The sequence below is a fragment of the Phoca vitulina genome, unplaced genomic scaffold (assembly GCF_004348235.1).
Source record: "Phoca vitulina isolate PV1807 unplaced genomic scaffold, GSC_HSeal_1.0 scaffold63, whole genome shotgun sequence".
In the NCBI taxonomy this organism is placed as follows: Eukaryota; Metazoa; Chordata; class Mammalia; order Carnivora; family Phocidae; genus Phoca; species Phoca vitulina.
Window position 1 is genome coordinate 8,714,760 of NW_022589766.1, and position 15,492 is coordinate 8,730,251.

General features: G+C 48.2%; 1 protein-coding gene across 1 annotated transcript in view; it reads right to left on the reverse strand.

Moving 5' to 3' along the window:
• Positions 1-4,760: 4,760 nt before the first annotated feature.
• GALNT14 (polypeptide N-acetylgalactosaminyltransferase 14) overlaps positions 4,761-15,492 on the reverse strand; it is a 220,113-nt gene continuing 209,381 nt past the window's right edge. The window contains exon 16 of the transcript XR_004297810.1: positions 4,761-5,048. The gene's annotated coding sequence lies outside the window, so the exon portion shown is untranslated. The remainder of the gene's footprint in view (positions 5,049-15,492) is intronic.

Below are 15,492 nucleotides of genomic sequence, written 5' to 3' on the forward strand. Positions count from 1 at the left end.
CCCTTACCTTCTTCCTTCAATTTTGAGATGTGGCTCAAAGGGTAGGGAGTTGGAGATGGCTCAGCTTTTCTTTTCCTGCCAAGAATTTCAACCCCCCTCCCCAACCCCGGGCACTTTTCTCTGTGTGTTACCACGTGTGCACAGAGACAGGGCTCTTCTCCACCATCTGATCTCTCTTGCGTGCACAGGAACCAGATGACCAAGTCATCCCCAGAAACCAGCAAGCAAGGACAGCTACAAGATAGAGCAGGAATCCAGACTCTCGGACACCTGGCAGAAGAGGGCCCCTCTGTGGCCCCACAGATCTGGCTGAAACGCCCCTTGTCCCACACAGGGCACAGCCGTCTCAGGGGGAGGTTTTGCTTTCTACTGACAGAGTCCGGGGAAGGGCAGAGAAGAAAAAGAACTTTAAATAAAGGGCCTTTGGTAAACTCTACTCCCAGCAAGGTAGCATGCTAGACAGACATGGATTTTGATGTCTATACCTGGCTTCCTCTGAAACCTTGGCACATTTCCTGATAAGTAAGATGCCCATGTGAAATACAAGCCTCTGCTGGAGAGGCTGGGTGAGGCAGCAGTGTCCTGAGAGGGAGCCTGGCTAGGTCAGGGGACTGGGGCTCAGCTCTAACCTTCTCAGCCACACCATCTCACACCTTCGCGTGTCTGTGATAAAATCCCCACACAGGCTTCCAAATTCCCTACTGAACACTGGCTCCTTAATGGCTGGGATTTGTCTTAACCATTTTTTTTTTTTTTTTTAATCTTCAGCATGTGGTATGTGCATGGCACCTAGTGCACCCTTAATACAGTTTGGTTAAATAAAATGTTGAACGATGTGTAGGAAAAAACAAAAATTGGCAATGGGGCAGTGAAGTCCTATACTAAGGCTGAAGGGGTTCAAGGTACCCTGGGGCCCGTTTGAATTGTCCTTAACTCATCAATCCTTATCTTCTACACTCTACCTTCTCAGCTGGATTTATTCTTTTTTTTTTTTTTAAAGATTTTGTTTATTTATTTATTTGACAGAGAGAGAGAAACAGCATGAGAGGGGATAGGGTCAGAGGGAGAAGCAGGCTCCCCGCTGAGCCGGGAGCCCGATGTGGGACTCGATCCCAGGACTCCGGGATCATGACCTGAGCTGAAGGCAGTCGCTTAACCAACTGAGCCACCCAGGCGCCCTCAGCTGGATTTATTCTTACTAATAAACTCTTCATCCCATCTGAGGCTAAATTGGAAAATTCTTCATTGTTCTTGAAGAACCTTGAATAACATCTCAGGTATATTTAATATACTGGAGGGAAGGTTGGATTTAGAAAGAGTATGGATTTCATGCACAGCAGACCTAGGCTTAGAAATTGCTTTTACTTCTTTCTAATGGTTTTTTAAGTATTATGTAACTTTTGAGCGCCAGGGAGATGCATTCACACAAATACCTCTCACTCTTGCCACGGTCGATGGTGACCTCTTTGTGGGAAATTCAGCACACAAATTTTGTGTGAAATCTTGTGCGGACCTCATTTTATGAGTCTTCTCTGCAGGATGTGGCATCATTATACTCTTTTTCCAGAATTCTCTCCTCTCCTGGCTGCCACAGCTGATTAGAGCTCCTGATTCTCTTTCTTCCACTTGAAGTGCTCCTTTGATTTTCTCTCTCAGCCTGCTGTCTCTGTTCCTTCCTCCCGCCCTGTGAACATGGAATTCCCTGGGATCCTCTCCCCAGCTGGCCGGCCTCCCTGTCCTCGTGCACTGGGCTGTCACTGATCTGCCTATCACTTCCACGCCTTTCCCTCCTGCTCTCCCTTCATCCTGAGGCTCCAGGTTCATATTCATATTCCCAACCTCCTCGGACAACTCCATTTGGGTTCTTATTGTGCCTGAAATTAAATGTGACTGAGATAAAAAAAAATTGCTTTTCCTCTCCACCCCCTAACCTCCCCGACCTGGATTTTTTTGTCTCAAGTGATGATTTCACTACCAATTTAGGCATGCTGGAGCAATCTTTGATGCTTCCTGCCTGCTCATCTCTCCCAGATGGGCTACGGCTTGTTTTTGAGAGTATTTTCTAATCTGTCTTCCTCCTCTCCATAGCCATTAGCTCTGTTCTATTCAAACTTTCACATTTTTTTTCCTCTTGCAAAAACTTTGTGAACTCCCCAAAACAGGTCTTCCTCCCCTCAGCTTCCTACTTTTCCAATCTGTCCTCCAAGCCGGGTCCATTTCATTGCTGTTTTACCATTTGAAACCTGTTGCTAGGATCGTTGTTCTTGCCTGGCCAAATGAATGGACCCATGGAGCCACGGGACCAGCAGGTAGCTGCGACCACGCTGTCCCCAAGCCGCTGCACACCTCACAATGCATCCCCCTTACCCTGCCCGGGAAGGTGGGAGGAGGATAGAGCCTCTGTCCACCCTGGTATTGGCACGGCAGGAGCCGACAGTAAAACTTCCTTTCTCATTCTCATTCCCACTGTAAGCTCCCACTCGAGTGGAAGCAAAAAGCCAGCTCTTAGAACCAGCTTCAGAGCTCGGACTGAAAATTTCAAACACGTATGGAAATAGAAAAGTATCATAAACCCCAATGAGCCATTACACAGCTTCAGCAATTTTTAACTCGTGGCTCATCTTGTTTTTTCTCTACTACGTGCAATCCTCCTCTCCCCACCCTGGGTTATTTTAAAGCAAACTCAAAATGAAGACATTGGGTTTTAATAGAGTGAAAGCACCAGGGATGAAAGCCTTTCGGTGATTGGCAGCCCTGGTGCCCATGTTTGTCCTCAGCACTTCTCTGTGTGGTAGCTCTTGGGGGCAGGGCTCTGCAAGGGACTGTGGGACTTGGCCGTGGCTAATCATGGCTCACGACCCTCTGCTCTACTCTCATCTATGGGTGATACCACTCCCTCTTCACGGGAGCTGAGGGCTAGTTGGGGCCACATGCCTGGTGTTCCTGCCTGGGGCTCCCCCCCCCCCCAAGCCCTACACCTGCCCTCTGCTGGAGGGATCTGGGGCAGCCGGCAAAGCACTACCTACCACCTCCTCAAGTGAATGTCTCACCAACTGGGGGCTCCTCAGACTTTCCAGCCAAAGTTAGAATCCATCCTTGAGCTTAATGGGAGGCTGAGAGAGGAGTAGCAGCATAACAAAGGGAAGGAACCCAGATTCTGAAGAGTTAAAGTGAAAATACGGTCTCCGGGTTTCTAAGAAGTCCTTGGAGGGACCCAGCAGTGCCGTCTGGGGCAGGAGCAAGGTGACCAGGCTACAGGGGGCACAGTGAGGGGGTACTGTGCCCAGGCAGCTGGAATACAGGGGTGTCAGGCCAGAAACTGCCGTGGTTCATTTCCCGACGGCCTCAGCACAGCCTTTTTTGTAATCAAAAACATTTGCAGGGCTCTGGGCTCAAGATACAAATTTGCATATTGCTTTACATAAGTCAGCATACGGAGTTCGCTCACCCCTAACACCAAGAAAGGGAAATTAAATTCAATTAGATTAATTAGTACAACTGATTGCAAATTGTTTTCAGACCTAATATTAAGGGTGCTACATGCAGGAAATACAGAATAGATGTTTTAATTGGAAGTGGGGGGAGGTTGGGAGGGAGGCAGCCTGGGGAGCCCAGCCAGGTTCGCCAGAGAAGAGAGAGAAACACGAGCTGGGAGGAGGCTGCCTGTACTTCTATGGGACATCCCACCCCCCACCCCAAACCCCACTCCACCCCACCCCGTCTATACAATTGCTCCAGACTGGGCAGGCTGACTTCCCGAGGGAGGATTAAGCTTAGGCTCAGGCCACTCGCTGGCATGATCGCTGGCAAGGCTCAAAACCCAATGCTGCATTTGTCATTTTTTAAGAGTCTACCAAATCGAATACACGTTTTAGGTCCTGAGAACCTGCCCCTGTTACTCTTCTACCATTCCCCCCTCCTCCTTTGCTGGTTTGATTCTCTCCCTTCCTGCTTTGTTTCTTGGAATTCAGGGTGGGAGAAAAGGGCTCAAGGGAAGAAAGGTCACGGGGGTGGGTGCTGGGGGCAATCCCACCTTCGCCAGCCCTCCAGATCTGCAGTAATCCTGGCTCCATCAGAGCTGAACCAGTCCTCACTCACAGCCGGGCACATAGCATCAGCCACTAGCTCCCCCAGGGTCAGGAGTTAACCCGCCCACTCTTACTGGGCATCTGCCTGCGCTCAGAGCAGATCCTTTGCCTGGGACTGGTCTGTTGGGGCCTGCCCCTCCCCAGCCTGCTGGAGTTGCTCCGTTTATGAGAAGGAGGAGCAGCTGTGCTGAGAGAACCCCCAACAAGAGTCCTGGCTCACCTGGCTGGGGGCCCGGACGTCCTGCAAACCATTCCCTTGCCTCGTACACTACCAGCTCCACCTGGCTTTCTCTTGCCCCCGGGGAGACGACACGAACCGTGAGGCTTTCTCCTGCCCCCCCCCCCCCACCGCCCCAGGCAGACCACACGAACCGCGAGTCTGCTATGCCTGGCCTCATCCCCATCTGCTCCTGGCTCTCTCCCCATTCCCAGTGGCTTATATAACCGAAGTCCCCGCATGCCTAGGACTAAGTCAGTCTCGGTTTTAATAAAAAGGGACTCATGGTGATTAACATAACATAATAAAATAAAATTAAAAATAAATAAATAAAAATAAATAAAAAAGGACTCACCCACTCCCTTTATTTTTGCTTTCCAGTCCAGGCCCCTTTGATGGGATAGCAGAAGGCCAGGGTACTCCCCAGAGAGCTAGAGGGCCTGGCCCCCCGAACCTCTGCCCTCCTTCCTCCCCACATACTTCCTCAGTAAAACACTGAGGATGGCCTTTCTGCACCACGAGACACAGTGGGTGGCCCAGGGATTCCTGGGTGGGTCAGAAGTGTCTTGGAGACTCTTGTACTTGATCAGGCGGGAAGGATTCATTCATTTCTGTATTCCTTCATTCAATCACGTATCATCTCTTGTGTGCCTTGGGAGATGATTCAGAGGTGGACCCATACAGCCTACCGAAGAGCATAAGACAAGTCCAGAAATAACCAGGTGAGACAGAACAGGAGAAGCCTACAGAGAGACACAAGCAGGTTCTAGGTTATTTAGAGGTAGGGAGAGCACATCTGGGTGGGCAATCAAGAAAGACTTCCAGGGGCGCCTGGGTAGCTCAGTCGTTAGGCGTCTGCCTTCGGAAAAAAAAAAAAAAAGACTTCCAAACGGGGACCATGCAAGCTGGCCTTCCAGGCGGGGTAGGATGGCAGCAGGTGGGGACCGAGAGAAGGGTCCACTGTGGAGGGACCAGCGCAGTCCCGGGAAGAAGTGGCAGGAGTCTCACCAGGCCCTCCACCCTGGAACAGCAACATTCAGCTTGGCTTTAGAGTCAGGGTAGAGAAGAAGCTGACCGATTTGGAGAGCTTTGTGGGCCAAAGACAGCCTGAGGGTACGTGAGAAGAAGGAGAGGCATAGGAAGGAGTGGGGGAAGGGCGGGAGCAGGGGTGGGGGGTGGGGGGTGCGTGGGAGGTGTCCAAGTCCTATTGTTCCTTTTCGAAAACTCCCAGCCTTTCCTGCTCCTCCCAGCTCATGGCCAAGAGGGAAGTTAGTGGGCTCCCACTCATTGCCCTCAAAGCCAGGCTCCGCTCGGATGCGGATGCTTCTGCGCACGGTTCAGGCTTGACCCCACTTCCCCCCGAGTCCCTGCTGGCAGCCAGAGTCCCTCAGTCGGGCCTCACACTTTGTGAACACGCCACCTTGGGCATGGGGGCACGACAAGCACACTCCCGACATTGCTAAACGGCCGTCTACTTCTAATAAACCCCATGCTGGTAGTACTAATGGCTCTTCCTGGCTCCCTCAAACCCTAGTCAGGATTACAAAGGCGCATGAATCAGAGATGGCAGCCTGTAACAAAAGCTTTACCTCCAGCTGTTTTGTTCATTTTCTAAACAGCAACAGAACATTCCCTCCCTCACCACTCCTCCTGCTTGTTTCTTTGTGTTTGGGATCCATTATCAGCCAAATGCATTCATCTAAACCTCCAGGCTAATGCAACTTGAGGGAAGGAGGCCAGAAATGCCCCACGTCACAGGAAGCTCCGTGTCCCGTGGTTACGCACCTCTGCTCCCCCTGCTGGGGGTAACCGCCCACCTGGAAAGGGATCCCAGGTTCCTCCCTGCCCAGCTGGGGATAGTCCATCTCCCCTGCTGGCTATGCCCGCCACCTGACCCTCTTCCAGGGCTACACCTGGTCAGGAGCCCTGGCCCTATATCCTGGGCTTCTGCCTGGTGCCAAAGACTTGGCCCCCATCGTTTATACCTCTGTTCAAGTACCTGGCAACCTGTCTTGGTCCCTGCTTGGTGCCATGGTTATTATAGGGGCCTAACTTATTCTTTTTTTTTTTTTTATTGAGGTGAAATTCACATCATATAAAATTCATCATTTTCAAGTGAGCAATTCAGTAGTATTTAGTACGTTCATAATGTTGTATAACCACTACTATCTTGTTCCAAAACATTTTCATCACTCCAAAAGGAAACTCCACATCCATTAAGCAGTTACTTTTCATTTTCTTCTCTCCACATTGCCTGGCAACTACCAATCTGCTGTCTCTATGGATTTACCTATTCTGGATATTTCATATAAATGGAATCACACAATATAAAAACTTTTGCGTCTGGCTTTTTTTCACTTAGCATCATGTTTTCGAGCTTCATCCTCATTATAGCAGGTATTGGTGCTATATTTCTTCTTATGTGGAATAACATCTTATTGTACACAAGTAACGCAATTTGTGTGTCCATTCATCCATTGCCGAACATTCCTATCATTCTCATTCTTGGCTGTGGTGAATAGGGCTGCCATGAATACACGTGTGCGTGTATTTGTTTGAGTAGCTCTTTGCATCTCTTTGGGGTATATATCCAGGAGCAGAATGCCTGGGTCCTATGATAAACTCTATGCTTAACTTTTTGAGGAACCACCAAACTGTTTTCCACAGCAGCTGAGTGTTTACATTCTCACCAGCAAGGTACAAGGGTTCCAGTTTCTCCACATCCTTGTCCAAACTTGTTTTCGTTTTTTTGGATGATAGCCATCCCAGTGGGTATGAAGGGCTATCTCCTCGTGCTTTTGATTTGTAGTTTTCCAATGACTAGCGATGCGGAGCATCTTTTCATGTGCTCATTAGCCATCTGTAGACCTTCTTTGGAGAAATGTTGATTAATTCCTTCCTCTATTTTAAAATTGGATTGTTTGCCCCTTTGTTGTTGAGTTGTAAGAGCTCTTTATATATTCTGGATACCAGACTCTTACTAGATATGTGATTTGCAAATATTTTCTCCCATTCTCTAGGGTGTCTTTTCACCTTCTTGATGGTGCCCTTTGATGCACAGAAGCTTTGAATTCTGATGTAGTCCAATTTATCCGTGTTCTTGTGTTACCTGTGCTTTTGGTGCCCTATTCAAGAAATCATTACCAAAACTGAGGCCATGAATATTCTAGGAATATATTCTGTTTTCTTCTAGGAGTTTCATGGTTTCAGCCCTTATATTTATGTCATTGGTTCATGCTGAGTTCATTTTTGTATATGAGGTGAGGCAGAGATTCCGAACTCACTCTTCGCTCCTGCGCTCAAGCCCACCTCAGCTTGGGGTCCAACCTGGGTCCCGCGGCCTGCTCTGCTCGCAGTGGTCCCTGATGGCTGCACAGCCCAGTGGCTCTTGCCCTAGATTATCTGTCTGTCTGGGACACCCTTCCATCCTCTTCAGCCTCCGTGATGTGGGTTGCTTGTCTGCGCCACTCCCTCTTGCCCTGGATTGGATGCCGTTAGACAGGATTTCCTCTCGGCCGAACAGTGAGGTCTGTTCCTCGAGCTCCAGTCTCATTCCTGTCACAGGTCTAACCCAGGTCCCCTCTCTCCCCTGAGACGGAGCTCTCTTGTTATTGCCAATAGGCCACTCAGGCAATATCTTATGACAAAATCAAGTTTCACCAGTAAAGTGCAGTTGCTAAGGGTATGGACTCTGGAACTGGTTGACCAAATCCCAGTTCTGCCACTCACTACAGGGGCGACTACAGAGAGCTCTGGAACCTTTCTGTGCCTCAGTTTCCCCATCTGTGTCCGGGAATAATAATTAAAACTACCTCACAGGGTTGGTATGGCATTTCAGTGAGTTAATATATAAAGAGCGTTAGGAAGAGTGCCCGGCACAAACTGAAACCTCCACGAGTGTTAGCTCTTCTCAAGAATGTCTAAAAATACCCCTGGTCCCTGGGAAGGGTATTACAACTGACCCGGACAACATTTTAGCATGGACGAGTTCATTGTTGTCCTAGGTCCAAGGTCAGGAGGAGGTTACCTACCAGCCCCAGGAGAACAATAAACCTACTCATGTCAGTGGCTACAAAGAGTTACACGAGGAAGGAAAGGAGGAGGAAGTGCAGGGCCCCAAACCAATTTTGCTGGTTGCAAAATTCTGTTGGTGCCTCCAGGTTAGATAAATCTACAGCAAATTCAGATGCATGATACCTGTGATCTAATAAAAGCAGCAGAAAGCAGGAACTGATTTTGCTGAGTTGTCCTGGGTTGTTCCATTTTGTCCCCCTGATTTGCCTGCTATTGAGCTCTGGTAGGGAATCTTGTTATCCCTCATGTAATCCAGGGGCGGGTTTGTATCCAGGAGCCAGAATCCCAAAGGTCCCCTAGAGTCACCTGTAAAGAAGCCGGGGAGGAGAATCCTTCCCTGTCACCAGCCTCTTGGCTGTGTCCTTTACAGAGTTGCAGATGATTCATCCCCAGGAGGGAGGTTGGCCACCCGGATTTATTGTCTTTCTGAACAGGCTCTGTGCAGCACGACCAAAATAAAAGGGGAAAAAATAGAGCTGTCTCAGCAAAATCTGCTGAATCAGAATTAACAAGAAAATCTTGTAACTAATGATCAGAAATTAAAATGTACTCAGGAGCTTTACTTTTAACTGAATAGCAGGGCGGCAGGGGGATACGGTGCAGGATAATGGAACGGCTCATATTTCACTGGCGGCTAAGGGCAGACTGTGCGTGGCTTATCTAGATGGGAGGCTGGTCCCCCAACCACCTGGGGTACCACTTCCAGACCAGAACTTCCTCTGCCCCCGGCCGGCCAGCCTCCCCCCGCCCCCCATGCCAGCCTCACAGCACAGGTGAGATACCCTCATCCCCCACCTCTCCATTTTACAGACACGAACACTGAGGTGCAGAGAGGTTCTGCAAGTGGTGGGGCCTGATGAAGGATTCAGGTTTTCGAACCATTGGAATTCCTGTACAGAGGCATTCTTGTCAGGAGTTAAATAATCTCCTGTAGTTTAACTTTTCCATGAACCTAGATTTTCATGTACTGCACACTTGAAAGGCTGTGTACCCCAGCATGCTGGCAAATCCTAGAGTCTGATGTGCAAATGTATGGTTATTTTCTGTATCTTAAATGTTAACAATGGCTTTCAGTAGAACAAAAGTCAAATATTTTCTTGCTTGCCTAACTCTAAAAGCACTTAATTTTTACAGAGTAATTCAGATCTGGGGCTGCATCGAACCATGAATGTTTTCCGTTTCTGAGCAAATGCCTCAGACAGCTGTGGGGGATGAAAAGAAGGGGTGTCGAGTGAAATGGGCCTGCAGCCTTTCCGTGCCACCTCGCCTTTCACACCACTCTCCTGGCCGCCCCATTATCACTATCACGATTAGCCACACTTCACCTTCTGGGATAATGGACACCTGCAAGGGAGGAGCCTGAGGTCGACATGCTGAGGGGGAGACACAGAGTGATTTGATTTGAGTTTTATTTGCAGACGTCTCCCTGGGAAGAGAGAGGGGAGGCTGCTTCTCTCAGAGGGAGGAGCTGATGCATTAATTACAGGGAAACGGCAGGAGCCCACAGCAAGGGGGAAAGAAACCAGTCAGGAGACTGGGCTGTCAGGCTTCCTTTGAGCACTTACTAGTCTTGAGAGAACAATTCTCTGTGCCTCATTGCTCACATCTCTAAAATGGGGATAATCATGCCTTGCAGGGTTGTTGAAAAATCTCTAGTAATATATGTAAATATATATACAGGTGTATATGTATACACACACATACATATATGCGGGGCTTATCTTAGAGGAGGGTTCAATAACATATATGATTATCAGTAGGAACAGTAATTACAGTTGTACCTGTATTGTGATAGCAGGAGGCATTTGGTAAGTATTTTCTAGATTTGACTTCGCTCTCCTCCATGAATATAAAAAAGCCTGGCTGAAGTCCTGTTTCAGGGTGACGCCCCTTCCAACGCCAACCGGAAGCCATGTCTTCCTCCTTAGTGTTCTTTGTCTGCATCTCTCATTAGACTGAATATTGAAACACCCAATAGCATCCTTTCTATTTATGGGACCATGGCATGGGCAGATCCGGATGGTCCAGACAGAGTGGGGCAAGACACCAGGATGTGGGTATGTGGGTGGTGGTAGGGTAGTGGGGGAGGGGGGAGGGAGGACGTGAGTCTTGGTGAGGACAAGTGAGTCCACAAAGCCAACCTGAGACCAGGGGCCGGGGTCAGGACAGAAAAGAATCAGGGTGGGAGGACCATAGTTGGGGTGGTGATGCAAAGTTTAGGGTCCGGCGTTTAGGCTCTATCCAGCCAGGGCAGTGGATTGGCAGAAGTTCAAGTGGGCAGATATGTGGGATAGGGACATGTGGCAGAGGTAATCAGAACTCCAAATTCAGGCATTAGTCATGACAGGCAAGAGTATACAGATCCCGTCAACTAGGAGGACACCAGAATCACTTAGCGGACTTTCTCAAATACTGGTTCCCAGACGCCAGCCACTGAGATTCGGATAGAGTAAGTCAGATGCACTGCTGGAAGAGATTATGGGCTTTCCTGCTCTGCGAGCTCATGTGCAGGTGATGACTAAGGAAGTGACCTTGAAACTTAAGACTGAATGAAGTTTTAACAAGAGGCAGGAGGTCTGCAAGGAGCTCAGAAAGTTAAGTGTGAGGAACTCACAAACACTTTGTGAAGAAAGATTTTTTTAAAAAAGGGCAAACACCACCTTGAGGATCAAGAAACCAAGGTCAAATGACATAAAAAGAAAAAGGAAAAGCAGTCATTTTCTTCAGAAAGCTCCCGGCAGAAATGTTTCCACCAGGACCTCAGGATCTCTCTTGAGAATGTCCTGCACCAGGTATTCTCCCCAGAGCGACCCATGAAGACTGGCAAATGTCTGCACGAGAGAGCACAGTTAGTGTCAGTCGTGAGTATTTGAATCATACAACCTGCTGATTTGATCAATTTCTAGCAAATTTCCTCTACACCAGTAATAAGAGTCTCAAGCTCTAAGCTAAGGTCCACCCCCTGAGATAGTGGGGATGGGGGTAGGACTACTGGAGGACACAAGTGTTATGGGGAGTTGGTTTATCACACATTTATTTCTCTCCCTTCATAAAAATATGCTTACTGAAATGTGGTAGCCTCAGCTCTCTTCCCCTGACTTACATCCAGAAATCCAAGCCTGACATTAGATTGTTCTTTAGAGAAACTAGAGGAACCAAGAGCAAACACCTACTGTTACCGACCATGGGAATCCCCCCACAATGAAAAGACCAGATCACTTTGGTCACCCTGTGGTTCAGCTCACTAGGTGGCATGCCCTGTCCATGCACACAGGATGTCAGGCTGTTTTAGTGTCTCATTCTTAAATATACCCTTACATCCACAGTGGGGAGGAAATTTGAGGAAACCCTCCAAACTACAAGACAGAGAATAAAGCAAACAAACAAATCCAAAGAAAGCTAGGGAATTCCATGAGGGAGTACAAGGGAGAAAGAAACCATCTAATAACCAAAGAAATAGTATCAGAAATATCTCCAGAAGTGTAGGATATAGGAATCTCCAAATTGATATTTGGAAGTATCAGAAGACCAGGTATAAGGAGATGGTCCAAAATCTTCCAGGGAGGGGGAAAAAAGGCAAGAAACTAAAGGAAATGACTGCACCGATATCAGTGGAAACTCAGGAGAGCAGCGGAAGCTAGAAGGCGAGGAAACAAGTTTCAGCAGAGATTTACCTTGTGTCTCCTGCACTTCTGAATGTCTCGTGAGGGAGGCACTGACTTCTCCTTGTTTTGGGCTATCTCTTGAAGCATGTTTGTGGAGTGAACAGCTTTGGAAGATGGCAATAGCATTTCCCTCCAGAGCCCAAGGCAGACATGCCCCTTATAAAAGATTTAGGTTCCCTAAGCTCAGGGTTCTTCTGCTGTAATCCAACCCCACCACCCCCCCGCCTTGTGTGGGCAGGTGTCACTTGGCCCTATTTCTGTCCCCTGTGAGAACTGGGGTTAGGGGAACCAGGGCAAAAACTGCTGATATTCTGGCTTCTCCCATCACTGTGAGTAATAAATTATCCTTTAGCTCTGACCCAGGGGTCTTGTGCCTCCTGTCAGCCTCCCTGAAACTGTGGAAGGCCGGCTTGTCAGCTTGCAAGTAGGGCAAAGTCTCAGACAGTTCCTGACAGCATGCCTTCAGAATGCTGAAGAGAAATGACTTTCACCTGACAATTTTATACACAACCAAAGTATGGAATACATGTGAAGTAGAATAAAGACGTTGTTACATTCAAGAATTTTACCTTTACCAATTCAAATTCGGAAAGTTAACCTCCCATTCTCAGGAATGTACTCTAGGATGTTGTCTAGGGAGAAAAAAAAAGAAAGAAAGAAAGAAAGGAAATCAAGAAATAAGACCTATGATCCAGGAAAAAGGGGAACCAAAATTAGAGATTAGAGAAGAGAATCCTCAGGATGTCATGCAACCTGCAGAGAGTGCAACCAGAAACATTGGGACACTTGAACAGAAAGCCTCTTGAGTGAAAATTCTTAAGGAAAGAAGAAGGAAATAAAAGGGAATGAGGGTTTGCTTGAAATCATAGCAAGTATTATCATATTGGAAGATTTGGAGAAAAGTGTGAGAGGTTCACAGAAAACCAGGGAAATAAAAAAGATGAAGCAATTATTAATTCCAGGAAAAACAAAAGATTGTATAAGAAAGGAGCTTGGTCGTAACTTACCATTTGGCTCAGTGTATAAGTGCTGATTATTGATTTTGCCAAAATTTATTTTATAAATATGTCACTGGGATAAAAGGAGAGAAAAGTGAGCAGTGGTGTGGAAAAACGAAGTCCTTATCTCCCATGGCACAAAGTCAATAGATAATGTCTACAATTGATATTTCAAGAAACAGCTGTATAATATTCAATTATAGAGGTAAATGCCAGGGGAAAACCCTACAAGTGTGAAGGATGGATGCCTCTGGGGAAAGGGAGTGCATGCGGGATAGGAGATCTCTGTATGTAAACATTACTTCAAACTAGTATTCCTCTGATAAAGAAAAAATTAAATGTAAAAAAAAATTAAATGTTTTAGCAAGACAAAGATAGCTGGTATAGCCCTGAGCGACCTCTCTTTTCTCTTGCAATCCGAGTGGCTCAGCCATTATCAGTTCAAAACCTCAGCTCTTCTCATCATGAACAGAAAAGATAACTTTTACAATGTGTGACATTTTGAACTTCTTACACTATATAGAACACCGTTCTGTTTTTCTTGACTAGATTTTCAAAAGGTAAACTTTCTTGGGAGAAAGGGAACCGGCACAGGGGCCTGGGATCTGGAGCTGAAAGAAGTGGGTCTCAGCCCTGCTGGGCCCCGCTGTCGGCGCTTAACTGGGTGTCCTCGGACCGGCTACAGCACTGCTCAGAAACGCGGAGTCCTGCTCTGCAGGCGAGGAAGGAAAGCAACACCTTCCTTGCAGGGCCGTCCCGGGCAGCGCGGGGGCATTTTATTCCACCGCAGCCTCAGAAAACCTGGCTAACTGCACGAAGTAGGGACCTGCTAAGTACTGGTTTGAGCGCAATTTCTAAAGACATTTCAAAATGGAAGTGGCTGTGATGATTTGGGTTCAGGTTTGCCAAGAAGCTGGAGTTGGACTGGAAACCCTCTTTCCAAGTTCTGTTCATGCTCAGGAGTCTGGACTTTTCTTCCATTCTACTATAGAAAAACAGAATTGAAGGCCATGCAGTTGGGCTGTTGCAATGAGAAAGAACAGCTAGAGAAGAGGCACAGGTAATCAAACCCATTTTCCGAGGAATGACTTTGTATTATAACAGAGAATTCCTGACTGGCTGCACGGGATCGCCAGCAGGTGCAGGGACCCGATCTTCAAGACGTGTTCCCACTTGGGAGCTTCTGGTTCTGGAGGGCGGATTCTGTCTTGTGGTTGGAATGTGTGCCAGCGCCCTCCTTGCCTCTTAAAAGTTCCCCTCTCGAGGCCCCACTTCACAGATAGGCTGTTACCCAGAAGTCCACTTGGTCAGGATGTCCCAAAGCCACCTGTCGCAGGGGAGGGCAGTCAGTGGTCATCCCTCCGGACTCTTGGCCTACTGCCCTGCCATTCTCAGATGGGCCAGTCCTGCTCAGGGGGGCCGTATAACCCCGAAGGCAGCCGGGAATTCCCTCAAGGCAGCTTCTGAATGCTCTAGATTCCTGTTAAGTTTGTAGCATCAGTTCCCCAGGGCAGCAGGACAGAAGGACAAATTTTCCATCAGCAGAGGCTAGATTTGAGAGTTTTTAATTTGCTTCATGATCCAACAGAAAGAATTCTTGGTGGTTAGAATGAACTATGGCCTCTTTGTGCTGTCCAAGTTGCCAAAGGCCTGTTCTGGAAAGAAAGATGCATATGATCCTGGCTGGCTACTAGACACGGGGGAGCAAATGAAGGAGTGGCTTCATCTGGAAAATCTGGTTCGGGCCACTCAGGGTGGTTCAGAAGGTTCAGCAGGTTCAGCAAGCCCACTCTGAGAGCCAGACCCTGCCAGATGCAGTGCGGGCCCCATCCTTCAAGGGTCTTACAAAGAAATGGCAGTGGGAGGGCAGAAATATCAACGGGAGTGCAGCTCATGCAGGAAGGGCTGCATCAGCTTTGCAGAGGGTGCCATGGGAACACGGGAGCATAGGCGGACCCGAGGTGTTCCATGAGGACACAAGGGTACCATGGGGACACAGGGGACAGCTAGCCTCCCCATGCCCCTCGTGCTGGGGAGCCTGGAAGGGATTTCCTAGGGGCTGACTCTGTCTTCCTTTAGTTCCACATTCTTCTCCAACCCCAAAAAAATTGTCCAAGGTTCATAAAGATGATGAGCCCATTTTTTAAAAAGATTGTATTTATTTGAGAGAGAGAGTGTATGTGAGAAAGAGATCATGAGCAGAGGGGAGGGGTAGAGGGAGAAGCAGACTCCCTGCTGAGCAGGGAGCCCGATGCAGGGCTCAATCCCAAGACCCTGGGATCATGACCTGAGCCGAAGGCAGACGCTTAACCGACGGAGCCACCAGGCGCCCGATAATGAGCCCACTTTATTACAGCCAAGGTTGAAGCAGGTACTGAAAGACAGTGTGGAGAAGCCAAAGTGGGTTCCTGGGGCTGGGACCGCATGCTCTCTTCCTCTGGTCGTCTTGG